Source organism: Ranitomeya variabilis, chromosome 5 (genome assembly GCF_051348905.1).
Source record: "Ranitomeya variabilis isolate aRanVar5 chromosome 5, aRanVar5.hap1, whole genome shotgun sequence".
Lineage (NCBI taxonomy): Eukaryota > Metazoa > Chordata > Amphibia > Anura > Dendrobatidae > Ranitomeya > Ranitomeya variabilis.
The window spans coordinates 384054831-384074430 of NC_135236.1; the positions used below are offsets into that span (position 1 = coordinate 384054831).

Genomic DNA, 19600 nt, shown 5'->3' on the forward strand with positions numbered 1-19600 from the left:
AAAACGTACCTGATCAGTGCTCTCTTTGTGATCCCGATGTTTTGGAAACCCATACAGTAGCTGGTCTCGTGGGGTCTTTTTGGCTCTCAAATATCCTCTTTTTATCAGTCTCTTGCTATAACCCCTTTGGGTAAACCTTGCTGCTAGATCCACTGATTGTTTTTCAAAATTATGTTCGTTAGAGCAGATCCTTTTTGCTCTTAAAAATTGTCCAATAGGGATTCCGCGTATTGTGGATCTGGGATGTGACGAGTCTGCCATAAGTAGGGAATTGGTGGCAGTTGGTTTTCTATATATATCTGTTTGAATTCTGCCCTTATCATCAGTTTGAATATTAATGTCCAAAAAATCAATTTGCCTACCAAAGACAAATGTAAGTTTGATGTTTTGATTATTGTTGTTTAATTTAGACATCAAATTATGCAGACCCTCCGTGTTCCCCTCCCAAAAAAAAACAGAATGTCATCTATGTACCTCATCCAGTTATGAACATAGTTCATTTCCTGGATGAGGCCTTCTTAAAAAATCCCCCTTTCCCATGCCCCTAAAAAAAGATTGGCATAAGAAGGGGCACAGGAGGCCCCCATTGCCGTACCTTGTTGCTGGACAAAAATCTGTGAGTTAAAAACAAACACATTGTGATGTAGCAAAAATTCTAACAAGGTAAGAATGAAATTGGCAAGGGGGCCATCCAAATTACTGGAAAAGAGAAACAATTTAACCGCTTCCAAACCGTCTTGATGTCTAATGGATGTATATAGGGACTCCACGTCGGCCGTGACTATAACCATGTTGTCATCCAAAGACAACTGGTCCAGTCTCTGTAAGGCCCTAATATACGACAGGAGAGAGACTACTAGTGGGCTCAAAAAATAATCAATAACATCCAAAATGAGTTCACATAATCCGCCATTACCTGCAACAATCGGGTGTCCGGGATGGTCTGCTGGATTTTTATGGAGTTTAGGTATTAAATAAAATGTAGGAAGTTTCGGTTTAAATTTCTTGATGTTGTCCAAAAAGGCTTTTGATATGATGTTCTTATCAAATGCTTTCTCCATAATATCGATTAATTCAGTCTGAAAAGAAGACATTGGATTATAATATAATTTACGGTAGCAATCACTGTCATCCAGTAGCTTATTAGCTTGTTTCTCATATAGTTCTCTGGGCCATATGACCAGATTGCCCCCTTTGTCTGCTGGCTTATAGATGACGTCATTGACGTCATCCCACGCTTTCAACTCCTCAATGGCTATTCTTTCCAGTCTAGTGAGGTTAGAGCCTCCCCTCTGGGAATTAGCTAGGGACTCTATATCATTAGTGACCAGCTTGGTAAAAATATCAATGGCTGGGCATAGTCCTAATGCGGGGAATTTTGTAGATTTCGAGCATAAGTGTGTTGGTATAGCACTAACCTCTGATGCTGTGTTTTCCTCCTCCAATGATATTAGGCTACGTTCACACTAGTGTTGTGCGCCGTTGCGTCGGCGACGCAACGCACAACGCACGCAAAAACGCGTCAAAACGCACGCAAAAACGCTGCGTTTTGCGACGCATGCGTCGGTTTTTGCCGAAAATCGGACGCAAGAAAAATGCAACTTGTTGCGTTTTCTTGGTCCGACGCTTGCGGCAAAAAAGACGCATGTGTCGCACAACGCAACAAAAAAACCCGCATGCGTCCCCCATGTTAAGTATAGGGGCGCATGACGCATGCGTCGCCGCTGCGTCGCCGACGCAAACCCGACGCACATTAGCTTAACGCTAATGTGAACGTAGCCTTAATGCTTCCAAAGCCTCCTGTTCATCTTTTGTAATTTGTTGATCAGACATCATATCTTTAGCATGTAATTTTTTGAAAATTAATTTTCTGGAAAAAAGATGAGTATCTTTTATGCACGTGAATTTGTCTAAAGAGCAAGAAGGAGAAAACGTCAGACCCCTTTCCAAAACATTTAGTTGTGTTACTGACAAATTATGTTGTGACAGATTCACTACCTGGTAGTGATCTTTAATCCTCTTGCCTTTTTGGGTTTTATTAAGCATATCTGGAAGTCTCCTTTTTTGGCTGCCACTACGTAGTTGGAAATCACGTGCTGGTTCACTTTCGCTTGCAGATGCATTACTGTCAATATCAGATACACTGGAAGTAATAGATTCTTCCCGTTTCCTTACCATTGATTGTAATTTTTTCTTTGGATTTTGCCATCTAAAAATTTTATTCGAATCGTAGTCGGCAACGTCTCTTTGAAACTTCTTCAGTTTCTCCTTACTCACATTGTCTTCCCATTTTGTGATATCAGTATCCAACTCCCTTAACCATTTTTCAAACTGTTCTTTCTGCATCTCTTTCTGAAGGGACTTTTGTAGATCATCCAATTTTTTGTCCACCTCCTCTAGAGATGGTGCGTTGTTGTCTATTAATATTTGGATAAACTCCAAAGAGCAGGTTGAAGCAGCTGACATCCACCTTTTAACTAGTTCAGGTTCACCGAGGTCATATGTAGGAAAAAGTTGAACTCTTAGTCCTCTTGGCACGTTTTTTTTACTATGATAATTTTCCAACGTGGTTTTGTTCCACCATAATCTTATTTTCCTTTGTAAAGCATTTCTATATTGGAATATACCATCCTTAATTTCGTGTGGGGCATCATGCGAAACGACTGGGACACTCTGTTTAAATATGTCAACTGCCTTAGAACGCCAGGCCGACTCTCTGGCTTTTAAATCCATAATATTGGACCAACTGTTAATACAACAGTAACAATTGTAAGTATTATCAAATAGTTCTCTCCAGGGCCGGCGTCAGCACCCGGCGCACCCGGGCAAGTGCCGGGGCCCTGGCGAGACGGGGGGGCCCATTTATGGTAGTACACTGTCACTACATCCCTGCTGTGTGTGTGACTACAGTGACTCATAGTCATATCAAATTAAATCCCTCATCATGCCCGGCGGCGTCTCGGCTGCAGGGGGCCCACAGAGCTCTGTCTGAGCTGTTTCGCTGGCGCTGCGCAGCTGCAATAGCAGCAATACTCACCTCCGTCGACGCCGCCGGCCCTCACCATGGATACACACAATACACTTCCGGGCGACGCTGGGTCATCTCTCCGGTTACTTCCGGTCGGCTCATCATCCTAATAGCAAGAAGATAGAGAGAGCCCCAGGTCATCCAGCGCAGCGTCCACCAGGTCACAGTCCAGGACATGAGGACAAGAGGTCCAGCAGCGGCAGCGCCAAGCAGGAGAAGACGAGCAGCAGCTGCCGTGAGGACCGTGCACCCTTTCCTGCTGTGTCCATAACGAGGGCGATGGACGGGCCGGTGAAGCAGTGAATGAGTCAGTGACTCGTCTGCACTTTGCGGGGGAGGGGGGAATATGGGATGCAGGAAGCCTGCTGCTGAGCCTGGGTCTGCTCTGCTGCGTGCTTACTGACCCTTCTACTTGCAAAATCTGATCTCCAGTGATGCCCCTGTCACACATGAAAGACACGGAATAGCTGCTTGAGGGCATGAGGGAGTGGTGGCACGTCTCTGTTCAGTGCGGCACATTGTAAACACACCGGAAGGTGCATTGCTAGAATATGCAATCATTCAACAAAGACTCTCAGTAATGACAGCACCATCCCCATCTTTTGTGAGCGATAAACAAACAAAACATCTATCCCTAAAATTAAAAGTGCTAAGCAGCAGTCATATGCATGAGCTGGAAGCCAGTGTCACCCATTTTAGGTGTTGCCTTATATACTACGTCACGGGGTTGTGCTATTACTACGTGCACTGTGCTGTATACTGTGTGGGCTGTGTGTTATATACTGTGTGGGCACTGGGCTGTGTCGTGTTATATACTGCGTCACGGGCTGTGTTATATACTGCGTCACGGGCTGTGTTATATACTGCGTCAAGGGCTGTGCGTTATATACTGCGTCACGGGCTGTGCGTTATATAACTGCGTCACGGGCTGCGTTATATACTGCGTCACGGGCTGTGTTATATACTGCGTCACGGGCTGTGTTATATACTGCGTCACGGGCTGTGTTATATACTGCGTCACGGGCTGTGTTATATACTGCGTCACAGGCTGTGTTATATACTGCGTCACGGGCTGTGCGTTATATACTGCGTCACGGGCTGTGTTATATACTGCGTCACGGGCTGTGCGTTATATAACTGCGTCACGGGCTGTGTTATATACTGCGTCACGGGCTGCGTTATATACTGCATCACGGGCTGTGTTATATACTGCGTCACGGGCTGTGCGTTATATACTGCGTCACGGGCTGTGCGTTATATACTGCGTCACGGGCTGTGCGTTATATACTGCGTCACGGGCTGTGCGTTATATAACTGCGTCACGGGCTGTGTTATATACTGCGTCACGGGCTGTGTTATATACTGCGTCACGGGCTGCATTATATACTGCGTCACGGGCTGTGCGTTATATAACTGCGTGGGCTGTGTGTTATATACTGCGTCACGGGCTGTGTGTTATATACTGCGTCACGGGCTGTGTGTTATATACTGCGTCACGGGCTGTGTGTTATATACTGCGTCAGGGGCTGTGTGTTATATACTGCGTCACGGGCTGTGCGTTATATAACTGCGTCACGGGCTGTGTTATATACTGCGTCACGGGCTGTGCGTTATATACTGCGTCAGGGGCTGTGCGTTATATACTGCGTCACGGGCTGTGCGTTATATAACTGCGTCACGGGCTGTGTTATATACTGCGTCACGGGCTGTGTTATATACTGCGTCACGGGCTGCATTATATACTGCGTCACGGGCTGTGCGTTATATAACTGCGTGGGCTGTGTGTTATATACTGCGTCACAGGCTGTGTGTTATATACTGCGTCACGGGCTGTGTGTTATATACTGCGTCACGGGCTGTGTGTTATATACTGCGTCAGGGGCTGTGTGTTATTTACTGCGTCACGGGCTGTGCGTTATATAACTGCGTGGGCTGTGTGTTATATACTGCGTCACAGGCTGTGTGTTATATACTGCGTCACGGGCTGTGTGTTATATACTGCGTCACGGGCTGTGTGTTATATACTGCGTCAGGGGCTGTGTGTTATTTACTGCGTCACGGGCTGTGCGTTATATAACTGCGTCACGGGCTGTGTTATATACTGCGTCACGGGCTGTGCGTTATATACTGCGTCACGGGCTGTGCGTTATATACTGCGTCACGGGCTGTGCGTTATATAACTGCGTCACGGGCTGTGTTATATACTGCGTCACGGGCTGTGTTATATACTGCGTCACGGGCTGCATTATATACTGCGTCACGGGCTGTGCGTTATATAACTGCGTGGGCTGTGTGTTATATACTGCGTCACGGGCTGTGTTATATACTGCGTCACGGGCTGTGTGTTATATACTGCGTCACGGGCTGTGTTATATACTGCGTCACGGGCAATCGTGGTATGTGTTAAAGGGGGGGGGGGCCCACTGAGACTCGTTCGCCCGGGGCCCTCAAAAACCTGGAGCCGGCCCTGGTCCTCTCAAATCACCAATAATGGCACTTCCAATTAATATCCTACCGATTGCGGACTTATATTGTCTTTGCCGCATGAAGAGACCCATATAAATATATTTTTAAAAGTTAATTCTTTATTTAACATCAAAATTAAAATATTTTTTAACAAGACCAGACATAAACAAACCAAGTGTCCATGGACTGGATAGGATAGGCTCAAACTTATGTACAATACTGATATTTTGTCCCAATTGGATCTATATAAATATCACTGACCACTGTGGTATAATAAATAATTATCCTTTAGAAATCTCTAGTTGTGATAAATCACATATATTAGAGGACTATATGTATATTGTAGCATACAAAGATACCGCATATCTAACCGCTAGTGTATCAACGCTGTTATACAGACTCAAACATGTAATTACATTGATGCTATTAGGCAATATGCGGCTACTATACTACAGATTACTTACAAAATGAAGGCACCCACAAGAGTCAGCAGTGTAAGATGAGAGCCCACCGATCCTTCCACTTGCGCCCCGACGCGCATTTCGCCCGTAAGCTTCTTCCGGGGGCGTAACCCAGTGAGAGAGGGGATGGCTTTTTATGTGACATGCAACCTATCATCTAGCAGTGCGTCATAAGGGGAGGCCTCTATTTTCATTTAGAATTTGATGCTTTTGTTCTTTACTTACACTTTTAACAGCAGAGTTTTCTAAAGTATTCATTAGCTGCATATTTTTTCTTGGCTGTATATTTCCCATCCCATATTGCTTTAGTTTAAAGCTCTCCTGATGAGTGTAGCAAGGCATCTACCAAATAGGTGTTTTCCTGCTTTTGTAAGATCTCTAGCAAGTAGTCCATCATACAGGTAATTCACTCCATAGTCAAGAAACCCAAATCGTTGCTCATAGCATAATCAATGTTGCCATTTGTTCACCTGTAGAATGATATTCAATTTAGTTGGGTCAAGAACCCACACATTTTTGGTCACAATCTTATTTTCCCAACAACATAATAGGAAACAATGTCACCAACTAGTAGATGAGGACATTGACAGTTATCACACACTTCTTAGCCTCCTTTAGGAGAATAAAAAAGACAGGGGGCATGGGCCGGTTACGGACCTTAAAAGGAAGAGCACAAAGATCCCCCCTATAATGAGGTTACAAGCATAGATATCTTCATCAGATGGTGGAAGATGACTTAACCAAGATCCCCAATAACAATACTCAATGCATACCTAACCTCTCTGGGAAGTTGCCTGCGGTTCTAATGAAATTTGGAAAAAATAAGGACATTATCATAAAGCCTTCAGATAATGGGGGTAACCTGGTGCTATTAGACCATTCAAAATATCTCTTGATGTGTCATTCCAAATTTTGGTGCATAGTTTGTATCAGAAACTATCAAGATAGTTAGTGGTTCTTTCAAATGTGGAAATTGTAGCAGATGTGACTGGATGATTATGTGTAAAATCTTTAAAAGAGCTTCTGATGGGAAGGTATCAGAGACATTGGCATCTCCAAAACATCCGGTGTTGTCTATAAGGTTACCTGTACGTATCCAATGGATTGTATTGGAAAATCAACTAGGGAATTAAGAAAACGGGTAGGAGAGCATCTGTGAGACATAAGAAATAAGCAAGACACACCTATTACACGCCATATCAATTCTGTACTTGGAGGACCCTTGAAAGACATCTCTTTCTGCATGATTGAATTGATAAAACCCCAAACCACGGGGGCAAACCTAGATAAAACTATCCTTAGGACAGAATCCGAATGGATATTTAAGATGCAGTCTCTTTTCCACAAAGGACTCAACGAGCAGCTGTTTTATACCTGCTTCCTCTAAATGTTTTAGTTGATCATGTACAATAGGCAGTATAATGGGAGAAACCTCTATTTTCATGAAAACCTGCCATATATACCACAAAACAGTGGTTACTCGATTGAGGACTGAATCCATTATATAAGTGTATATAATTATAGTTTATCTAACACCATATATGATAAATCTGTTGTGAAGAGGGGTTAACGTATGGCTATAAATGTGTATGCAACAAGTGTAGGGGATGTCAATAGATGTTGTTCCTTCGTCTCCCTAACCTCTTTAAATGTACAGTATATAGTGTTTATTATTAATGTGTTCTTACACGGTGGCACTGCTACACATAAAGTGTATTGTCACCGTGTACAAAAGTATTGCTACACCTTAATGCGTACTACTCTATAAGTCTGATTGTTTAAATGTTCACATGTATTGCATGCACATGTCGGTTAGGGAAAGTAAGTGCCCCAGGCCCGTATAGTGTTAGGGGGTGTAGTACCCCAAGTTGGCCACTAGATGGGGTCATCATAGATAACAGATATAGTGTTAGGTATAGTTAGAATAGGAGGAGAACCAGTGGGAATAAGTGTAGTGTAGCTTCCTGGTTTAGTCAGTTGGGGCCTTTGCGCCCATGCAGCTCAGACAGGGCTGGCTAGCCCAGGGCACTTTGTGCCCTGCAATGTTATTTAGGAAGAAATAGGCCCGGGCAAAAGTATCCAGGGGGCCAGAGCTAAGAACAGAGAGAGAGAAAGAATACCACAACTTCAGGGACAGCAGTTCAGAAGTTCAGAAAGAGTGGGACTGCAGCTACTGAACAGAAGAAGGCTGAGCCATTTGGGAAAGAGTGCACCAAGATGTGGCAGGTTTTTGCGTGGGCTGCCATTCTCAAAACCGGGGCGAAACGGCAGGGAATACCCCCGCGAAAGGCAGAAATACTGGACATTGAGGACACTGTGGAACCGTATAGTACGGACCGCCCCGAAGCAGGCTAAGCGACAGGCAAGGGTCAGAGACACCGATCCCGATGCTGTAACAATGTGTGCCCTGGATGACAAGCTGCTGAGTAAAGATGTTGAAGTTGAAGTGAAACCGGACTGTGACTCTTCATTCTTGGAATCATCTGCAGAGGTAACTAACCCGTAACGGGAAGGCCCTGATGGTGTAGAGAAGCAGCACCGAGGTACTTTAAGGGAAGGGGTCCAGGGAGTGAAACAGGGATTACTGTCAGCCATATCTACCTCCCTGGCTCACCCCGACTCTTACGCAAGCATTGTAGTTATTTATTATGTCATAATTTACCCCTTAAATACGCCCACATATGATTTTGAAGGTTGTATTACTCTAGGTTCAAGACATCCCTCTAACTGGTATATATAGCTCTTGCAAAAATTCAGAGACCACTGCAAAATTTTCAGTTTGTCTGATTTTTCTCTTTATAGGTTCATTTTTTAGTAAAATGTAAATTGTTCTTTTATTCTATAAACTACTGAGAACATGTCTCCAAAGTTCCAAGCAATAAATTTTGTATTATTTTCTGAAAATGAGAAATGGTCAAAATAACAAAAAGATGCATTGTTTGCAGACCTCAAATAATGAAAAAAAAAACAAGTTCATAATCATTTAGAAACAACAATACTAATGTTTTAACTCAGGGAGAGTTCAGAAATCAATATTTCGTGGAATAACAATGATTTTAAATCACAGCTTTCATGCGTCTTGGCATGCTTTCCACCAGTCTTTCACACTGCTTCTGGTACAAAAATGTAAGCAGTTCTTTTTTGGTTAATGGCTTGTGACTATCCATCAACTTCTTGATTACATTCCAGAGGTTTTCAATGGGGTTCAGGTCTGGAGATTGGGCTGGCCATAACAGGAATTTGATGTGGCGGTCCTTCATCCACACATTGATTGACCTAGCTGTGTAGCATGGCGCATTGTCCTGCTGGAAAAAACAGTCCTCAGAGTTGGGGAACATTGCCTGAGCAGAAGGAATCAACTGTTTTCCCAGGATAACCGTGTATGTGGCTTGATTCCTACGTCCTTCGCAAAGATTAACCTGCCCAATTCCAGCCTTGCTGAAACATCCCCAGATCAACACCTGGTTGTCTAGTGGTTACACGGAGACCTGGAGAGGTGTACAAGCCACACTGTCTTGCACCCACTGTGAAATTTGGTGGATGATCGGTGATGATCTGGGTATGCTTCAGCAAGGCTGGAATTCGGCAGGTTGTTCTTTGCTATGGATGTATGAATCAAGCTGCATACAAGGTTATCCTGGAAAAACAGTTGATTCCTTCTGCTCAGTCAATGTTCCCCAACTCTGGGGACTGTCTTTTCCAGCAGGACAATGCTCCATGCCACACAGCTAGGTCAATCAAGGTGTGGATGAAGGACCACCACATCAAATCCCTGTCATGGCCAGCCCAATCTCCAGACCTGAACCCCACTGAAAACCTCTGGAATGTAATCAATAGCAAGGTGGATAGTCACAAGCCAGCAAACAAAGAAGACATTTTTGTACCAGGAGTGGCATAAGGTCACCCAAAAGCAGTGTTAAAGACTGGTGGAAAGCATGCCAAGACGCATGAAAGCTGTGAATAAAAATCATGGTTATTCCACAAAATATTGATTTCTGAACTCTTCCTGAGTTAAAACATTAGTATTGTTGTTTCTAAATGATTATTATTATTATTTTTTTGCATTATTTGAGGTCTGCAAGCAATGCATTTTTTTTTGACCATTTCTCATTTTCAGAAAATAATAAATACAAAATGTATTGCTTGGAACTTCGGAGACATGTTGTCAGTAGTTTATAGAATAAAAGAACAATTTACATTTTACTCCAAAATATACCTATGAAGAGAAAAATCAGAGAAACTGAAAATTTTGCAGTAGTCTCTTAATTTTTGCCAGAGTTGTGTGTGTGGGTATATATATATATATATATATATATACGGTATATATATATATATATATATATATATATATATATATACTAGATGGTGGCCCGATTCTAACGCATCAGCTATTCTAGAATCTGTATGTAGCTTATTTACAAAGTTTTCAGAATAATGCAATTTACACACAGGATTCGGCCGGTCGCGAGCAATTAGCGAAGCGTCGTTCAAATTGCCAGGTAGTATATTGCCCAGCAACGTAGTTTATTGCACAGCCACGTAGTATGTAGCACAGCCCACGTAGTATATTGCCCAGCCACGTAGTATATTACCCAGCCACGTAGTTTATTGCACAGCCACATAGTATGTAGCACAGCCCACGTAGTATATTGCTCAGCCACGTAGTATATTGCTCAGCCACGTAGTTTATTGCACAGCCACGTAGTATGTAGCACAGCCCACGTAGTATATTTCTCAGCCACTTAGTATATTGCTCAGCCATGTAGTATATAGCACAGCCACGTAGTGTATTGCCCAGCCACGTAGTATATAGCACAGACACGTAATATATAGCACAGACACGTAGTATATTGCCCAGCCATGTAATATATTGCACAGCCACGCAGTATATAGCACAGAGACATAGTATATAACACTGCCCATGCAGTATATAACACAGGCCATGTAATATATAGCACAGCAATGTAGTATATTGCCCAGCCACGTAGTATATAGCACAGCCACGTAGTATATAGCACAGCCACGTAGCATATTGCATAGCCACGTAGAATATTGCACAGCCACATAGTATATAGCACAGAGACGTAGTATATAACACAACAAATGCAGTATACAACACAGGCCACATAATATATAGCACAGCGATGTAGTATATAGCACAGACACGTAGTATATAACACAGACACTTAGTATATTGCCCAGCCACGTAGTATATTGCACAGCCACGTAGTATATTGCACAGCCACATAGTATATACCACAGCCACATAGTATATAGCACAGAGACGTAGTATATAACACTGCCCATGCAGTATAGAGCACAGCGATGTAGTATATTCCCCAGCCACGTAATATACTGCCCAGCCACGTAGTATCTAGCACAACCCACATAGTATACAGCATAGAGATGTAGTATATAGCACAGCCCATACAGTATAAAGTAATGTGGGCACCATATCCCTGTTAAAAAAAGAATTAAAATAAAAAATAGTTATATACTCACCCTCCGTCGGCCCCCCGGATTCAGCCAAGGCATTTACCGATGCTTGTTGCGGCGCTCCGGTTCCAAGAGTGCATTGCGGTCTCGCGAGATGATGATGTAGCGGTCTCGTGAGACCGCTACGTCATCATCTCGCGAGACCGCAACGCATGGACTGGTCACCAGAGCGTCGCGAGGAGCGGGAAAGGCCTGGGCTGGATCTGGAAGGTGAGTATATAATTCTTTTTTATTTTTTTAACATTAAATCCCGCAGCAATGTCACTGATTGGTCGCGCCAGCTGGGCGCGAGCAATCAGCGAAGCGGGATTTAAATCCCACGCCAATGTCACCGATTGTAGGGAACGGCCATTTTGCGGCCGGACTGTGCCCAACGCTCCCAAGAGTGCATTGCGGTCTCGTGAGATGATGATGTAGCGGTCTCGTGAGACCGCACGTCATCATCTCGCGAGATCGCAATGCATGGACCGGACCGTCGCGAGGAGTGGGAAAGGCCTGGGCTGTATCCGTGGGGGCGACAGAAGGTGAGTATAATGATTTTTTATTTTTTTAATTATTTTTAACATTAGATCTTTTTACTATTGATGCTGCATAGGCATAGGCAGGTTATGCACTGGTGTTATAAACTATTCTAATTTACTGAGATAATGACTTTTGGGTTTTCATTGGCTGTAAGCCATAATCATCAACATTAATAGAAATAAACACTTGAAATACATCACTCTGTTTGTAATGACTCTATATAATATATGAGTTTAACTTTTTGTATTAAAGAACTGAAATACATTAACTTCTTGATGATATTCTAATTTTGTGAGATACACCTGCATTACTCTTTGTATACTAAACCACAACATATATTATACTGCTAAAAATCACATACCTGGCATAAATACAGTTGAATATAAGAATTATTGATGTGCTTGATTCTGTCTTCAGAGTGGTTGAATTCTTTATTGAGCATTTTTCAAATGTATTCACTTGACTGATGCTGCAATTGTAATATAGAGAACGCCTGATTCTAGATTCGTACCACGTATGTTAATGTAGTGAAGTTTTTTACAAATAGAGGTATGTACTTTATGTAAATTATGTTCTAGTTGGATCTGTTCTGCACCACCTACAACTAATAGAAAATGATTATGATATTACTAACAGCTCAATAATGTATATAGGATAACACATGTTTGCTCGATCCCAATAACTGTTTTTAGAAGCCTTATTACCTCTGCTGATTTTTTGCAGGATGTTAAAATGGGTCACTACAACTTGTGAAACACTGCTGCGAGATTGCCCCCTAGGCCAAAATTTGCCAGCCAGCCCCTGCCTGAGGTAATCTGATGACCCAAGCGTACAGTGGCCTGTTAGATCCTACTATAAGCAGGGTCTAACAGGCTCTGTCAGTGAGTCACTGACGGGCCACGTGCACTGCAGTACATCAGTACTGCAGTGTGTGAGACCAGAGATCAGAGTAAAAATTATACATGTCCAACAGTGGAACTAACTGAAAAAGTAAAAAAAAGAATAATAAAATATGTAAAAAAAAAGTAACAAAACACAAAAAAGCACACAAGAATCACAAAAAGCTGATTTAACACTAAAAACGCAGTATTTGTAATAAAACAAAAATAAAGACAAAAAAGTACACATAATTGGTATCACCTCATCTGGAAAGACCTGATCTATAAAATTGTCTTTCTATTTATTCTGTATGGCAAACATCATGAAGAAAATAATAAAAAAAAACTCCAAAAATGTCGCCTTTTCATCATATTGATATGCAAAAAATGTAATCAAAAGCGATGAAAAAGTAAAATGTAAAAAAAAAAAATGTAAATTAAAACGCCAATCAATCACACAAAAAACAAGGCCTAATATGGCTCATTTGGCAAAAAAAAAAAAGTATATCTTTCAAAATATGACGACACAAAAATTAATTTTGTAAAATATTGTTGCAGTCTGTAAAAGTAGCAAAGCATGAAAAACTATATAAATCTGATATTGCTGTAATCCTACTGACCTGACGAACTAATTGATCTTATCACTTTTATTGCACTGTAAACCGTGCAAAAAAGGTATTAAAACAATAACGGAATTGCTGGTTATTGTTCATTCTGTGTCTGAAAAATTTGAATAAAAAGTAATCAAAGAACATTATGTGCCACAAAATGGTACCAACAAAATGTACAACTTGTCAAAAAATAAGCTCTTATACAGAACTCTTCACCAAAAAACTCTCAGAATATGTGTGATAGCAGCAAAATATAAAAAACCCAATCTAAATCTGGTGACGCTGTAATCGCACTAACCAGAAGAAAGTTGTCAGTTATCACTTAAACCGCATAGTGAACTGTGCAAAAAAAACACAAAAAAACTGATTGTTAAAAAAAACAGGTGGGAATCTGTCACCAAATGTAATATGTATAAAAAAGAAAGGGGGAGGGGCACAAACCTCAATAAACTCCTTAAGCATTACTGACTAGTGTGTCCTTACGCATGTGAATAGAAATGGAGATAATTATGTGATATAACTGCATTCAATTTGCTGGAAATCCAATTAGAAAGGAGGTTACTAGGGTTGAGCGAAACGGATCGTTCATTTTCATAAGTCGCCGACTTTTGGCAAAGTCGGCGTCTCATGAAACCGACCCGATCCCTGTGTGGGGTCGGCCATGCGGTACGCGACTTTCGCGCCAAAGTCGCGTTTCAATGACGCTAAAAGCGCCATTTCTCAGCCAATGAAGGTGGACGCAGAGTGTGGGCAGCGTGATGACATAGATCTCAGTCCCCACCATCTTAGAGAAGGGCATTGCAGTGATTGGCTTGCTTTCTGCCGCGTCACAGGGGCTATAAAGGGGCGTTCCCGCCGACCGCCATCTTACTGCTGCTGATCTGAGCATAGGGAGAGGTGCCGCTTCGTCAGAAGCAGGGATAGTGATAGGCAGGGTACATAAAGCCACAAACCGCTTGTGCTGTAGCGATTTCCACTGTCCAACACCACCTTTTGTTTGCAGGGACAGTGGAAGCTACATTTTTTTTCCTCAGCGCTGTAGCTCATTGGGCTGCCCTAGAAGGCTCCCTGATAGCTGCGTTGCTGTGTGTGTACGCCGCTGTGCAAACCAACTGCTTTTTTCAAAGCACAAATCCTGTTGTTCCTTCCTTTCTGCACAGCTATCTTGTGTGTTTGTCCCCACTTTTGTGTGCAGCAGTCCTTTTTATAGCTGCCTGCCATACTTTCCTGAGATTACTGCAGGGAGATAAAGATTGGCAAGTCTGCCTCTGTGCCAGTCCTGTGTGTGGCATCTGTCTCATTGTGTGCCACCGAAAACCACTGTGTAATACTGGGCCATTCTTTTTTTGGGGGGGGTAAATTCTCCCTGTAAAAAAAATAATAATTAGTGGGAGATAAAGATTGGCAAGTCTGCCTCTGTGCCAGTCCTGTGTGTGGCATCTGTCTCTCATTGTGTGCCACCGAAAACCACTGTGTAATACTGGGCCTTTTTTTTTTTTTTCCAAATTCTCCCTGAAAAAAAAAAAATTATTAGTGGGAGATAAAGATTGGCAAGTCTGCCTCTGTGCCAGTCCTGTGTGTGGCATCTGTCTCTCATTGTGTGCCACCGAAAACCACTGTGTAATACTGGGCCTTTTTTTTTTTTTTCTAAATTCTCCCTGAAAAAAAAAAAATATTAGTGGGAGATAAAGATTGGCAAGTCTGCCTCTGTGCCAGTCCTGTGTGTGGCATCTGTCTCTCATTGTGTGCCACCGAAAACCACTGTGTAATACTGGGCCTTTTTTTTTTTTCTAAATTCTCCCTGTAAAAAAAAAAAAATTAGTGGGAGATAAAGATTGGCAAGTCTGCCTCTGTGCCGGTCCTGTGTGTGGCATCTGTCTCTAATTGTGTGCCACCGAAAACCACTGTGTAATACTGGGCCATTTTTTTTTTTTCTAAATTCTCCCTGAAAAAAAAAAAATTATTAGTGGGAGATAAAGAGTGGCAAGTCTGCCTCTGTGCCAGTCCTGTGTGTGGCATCTGTCTCTAATTGTGTGCCACCGAAAACCACTGTGTAATACTGGGCCATTTTTTTGGGGGGGGGTAAATTCTCCCTGTCAAAAAAAAAATAATTAGTGGGAGATAAAGATTGGCAAGTCTGCCTCTGTGCCAGTCCTGTGTGTGGCATCTGACTCTCATTGTGTGCCACCGAAAACCACTGTGTAATACTGGGCCATTCTTTTTTTGGGGGGGTAAATTCTCCCTGTAAAAAAAAAAATAATTAGTGGGAGATAAAGGTTGGCAAGTCTGCCTCTGTGCCAGTCCTGTGTGTGGCATCTGTCTCTCATTGTGTGCCACCGAAAACCACTGTGTAATACTGGGCCTTTTTTTTTTTTTCTAAATTCTCCCTGAAAAAAAAAAAATTATTAGTGGGAGATAAAGATTGGCAAGTCTGCCTCTGTGCCAGTCCTGTGTGTGACATCTGTCTCTAATTGTGTGCCACCGAAAACCACTGTGTAATACTGGGCCATTTTTTTTTGGGGGGGGGTAAATTCTCCCTGTCAAAAAAAAAATAATTAGTGGGAGATAGAGATTGGCAAGTCTGCCTCTGTGCCAGTCCTGTGTGTGGCATCTGTCTCTCATTGTGTGCCACAGAAAACCTAGTGTGTAATATTGTTTTTTTTTTTTTTTTTTTCTGTTTTTTTAAATTCTCCCAGAAAAAAAAAAAAATTGTGGGAGATTAAGATTGGCATTTCTGCTTGAGTGCTGGTACTGTGTGTGCCATCTGTCTCAAATTATTGGGGCACAGAAAACCTAGTGTGTAACATTGGGCCTGATTTTCCTTTCAGTGTCAGGCACCTATAAAGGTATATATAAATCCTACAGAAGTTTGAGTTCACCTTATAAGTTGTTTTACAGTAACAAATACCGTTACTTTGGTTACGTTTTGCAAACAATGATGAAGTCTAGTGGAAGAGGTCGTGGCCGTGGGCGGTCATTGTCAGCTGGTAATGATGGTAGTGGTGGTGGAGCATCAGGTGGTCGTGGTAAAAGCAGTACAGCACCTAAGTCTCGAGTTGTTGATCCAGGTTCGTTGTCTGGCTACACAAGGCCTCGAACGCTCTCTTTTCTGGGAGTAGGAAAACCACTTTTGGAGCAGGAGGAACAAGTATTGGCTTTCATTGCTGACTCTGCCTCTAGCTCTTTTGCCTCCTCCTCGGAAAGTGCCAAATGTCAGAGCAGTGCATCGTAAGTGGATGCTCCCGGTCAGGAACAAGTCGCTTCCTTGTGTCCTTCACCCAGAACAACAGTGAAGGATGCGTCAGTCGACACAACAGGTTACTCCATGGAGCTCTTTACACATACCGTTCCTGGGTTAGACAGTGAAACAGTTAACAGGCCATGCCCATTAGAAGTTGAATCGGACATGGAGTGGACAGATGCACCAGATTACTATGCTGTTCCTTTGACTCAGACCAGAACATTGCCCTCGCAGTGTACTGAGGCAGAATCAAACCCAGCGGAGACTATGGTGCCCCGTCACGAACGCAATACCACTGGCTTACACGGTGACACAGACGAAGTTGCACACGACATAGAAGAGGAGGTCATAGATGACCCAGTTGTTGACCCCGATTGGCAGCCATTGGGGGAACAGGGTGCAGGCGGCAGTAGTTCTGAAGCGGAGGAGGAGGAGCCGCAGCAGGCATCAACATCACAACAGGTTCCATCTGCCGGGCCCGTATCTGGCCAAAAACGCGTGGCAAAACCAAAACCAGTTGGAGGACAGCGTGGCCATCTGGTTAAAGAAGCTCAGTCTGCAATGCCTGAAAAGGTATCCGATAGTAGAAAGAGTGCAGTCTGGCATTTTTTTAAACAACATCCAAATGATCAGCGCAAAGTCATCTGTCAAAAATGTTCAACTACCTTAAGCACAGGTCAGAATCTTAAAAGTCTAAATACAAGTTGCATGCATAGACATTTATGCACCATGCATTTGCAAGTCTGGACTAACTACCAAACGTCCCTAAAGCTTGCAGCACCCTCGGCCAATGAAGCAAGTCAGCAACGCTACATCCCTTCCCTCACTGTAAACCCACCATTTCCCGCACCACCTGCAGTATCTGTGCAGCTTTCGTCGCCAGGCCAAAGCAGTCAGGGAATCACCAGGTTCGCAGTAGGAAACACTGCATGTAGGGCACCGGCAAGAATACCATCTCCAACCCTCTCTCAGTCACCCATGTCCACCGGCACCACCGCTAGTTCCACGATCTCCAGCTCTCCAGTCCAGCTCACCCTACATGAGACTCTTGTTAGGAAAAGGAAGTACTCATCCTCGCATCCGCGTACACAGGGTTTGAATGCCCACATTGCTAGACTAATCTCATTAGAGATGATGCCCTACCGGTTAGTTGAAAGCGAAGCTTTCAAAGCGCTGATGGACTACGCTGTACCACGCTACGAGCTACCCAGTCGACACTTCTTTTCTAGAAAAGCCATCCCAGCCCTCCAACAGCATGTTAAAGACCGCATCGTCCATGCACTCAGGCAGTCTGTGACTACAAAGGTGCACCTGACAACAGATGCATGGACCAGTAGGCATGGCCAGGGACGTTACGTGTCCATCACGGCACACTGGGTGAATGTGGTGGATGCAGGGTCCACAGGGGACAGCAATATTGGGACAGTTCTGCCTAGCCCACGGTCAAGGAAAGAGTTGGCTGTAGGCATTCGCCCCCACTCCTCCTCTTCCTCCTCCTTGCGGAAGCGAGAGCTCGTACACAGACCGCAGTCGCACATCCACTCCATCCGCAGCTGCCACTGTTGCACACCAGGTGTGCCATTATGGGACAGCTAGTGGCAAGCGTCAGCAGGCTGTATTGGCAATTAAGTGTTTGGGCGACAACAGACACACCGCGGAAGTTCTGTCCGAGTTCTTGCAGAAAGAAACTCAGTCATGGCTGGGCACTGTACATCTTGAGGCAGGCAAGGTAGTGAGTGATAACGGAAGGAATTTCATGGCTGCCATAGCCCTTTCCCAACTGAAACACATTCCTTGCCTGGCTCACACCTTAAATCTGGTGGTGCAGTGCTTCCTGAAAAGTTATCCGGGGTTACCCGACCTGCTCCTCAAAGTGCGCAGACTTTGCTCGCATATCCGCCGTTCGCCCGTACACTCCAGCCGTATGCAGAACTATCAGCGGTCTTTGAACCTTCCCCAGCATTGCCTAATCATCGACGTTGCAACAAGGTGGAACTCCACACTGCACATGCTTCAGAGACTGTGCGAACAGAGGCGTGCTGTTATGTATTTGTGGGAGGATACACGGGCAGGCAGTTGGATGACAGACATGGAGTTGTCAGGTGTGCAGTGGTCGAAGCTACAAGACCTGTGTCAAGTCCTTCAGTGTTTTGAGGAATGCACACGGCTGGTTAGTGCAGACAACGCCATAATAAGCATGAGCATCCCCCTAATGCGTCTGCTGATGCAAAGTTTGACGCACATAAAGGAGCAGGCGTCTGCAGCCGAGGAAGAGAAAGCCTTGATGACAGTCAGCCATTGTCTGGTCAGGGCCGTGTAGAGGACGCGGTAGCGGGCGAAGAGGAGGAGGAGGACGAGGAGGATGATGGGGATGAGTACTTTTTTAATGAGGAAGCTTCTCCTGGGCCAACCGAAATTAGTGGCGTTGCAAGGCCGGGTTCTGTTTTTTTAAGGGAGACAAGTGACGTAGATTTGCCTGTAACTGCCCCTCAAACCAGCACAACCGCAGATTTGACAACTGGAACTTTGGCCCACATGGCGGATTATGCCTTAGGTATCCTCAAAAGGGACCCACGCATTATTAAAATGATGAGCGATGACGATTACTGGTTGGCCTGCATCCTTGACCCTCGTTATAAAGGCAAATTGCAAAATATTATGCCACATGAGAACCTCGAACAAATATTAGCAACCAAACAAGCTACTCTTGTAGACCGTTTGATTCAGGCATTCCCAGCACACAGCGCCGGTGATGGTTCTCACACGAGCTGCAGGGGGCTACAGGGCAGAGGTGTTAGAGGTGCACAGATCAGAAGTGGCGTTGGACAGAGGGGTTTTCTGACCAGGTTGTGGAGTGATTTCGCAATGACCGCAGACAGGACAGGTACTGCAGCATC

General features: G+C 43.8%; 1 long non-coding RNA gene across 1 annotated transcript in view; it reads right to left on the bottom strand.

The window, feature by feature from the left end:
• Nucleotides 1-940: 940 nt before the first annotated feature.
• LOC143773678 (uncharacterized) overlaps nucleotides 941-19600 on the bottom strand; it is a 34480-nt gene continuing 15820 nt past the window's right edge. Inside the window, exons 2-4 of the long non-coding RNA XR_013215297.1 lie at nucleotides 12335-12442; nucleotides 3038-3134; nucleotides 941-1079 (exon numbers count right to left, since the gene is read on the bottom strand). This is a non-coding gene — a long non-coding RNA (uncharacterized LOC143773678). The remainder of the gene's footprint in view (nucleotides 1080-3037; nucleotides 3135-12334; nucleotides 12443-19600) is intronic.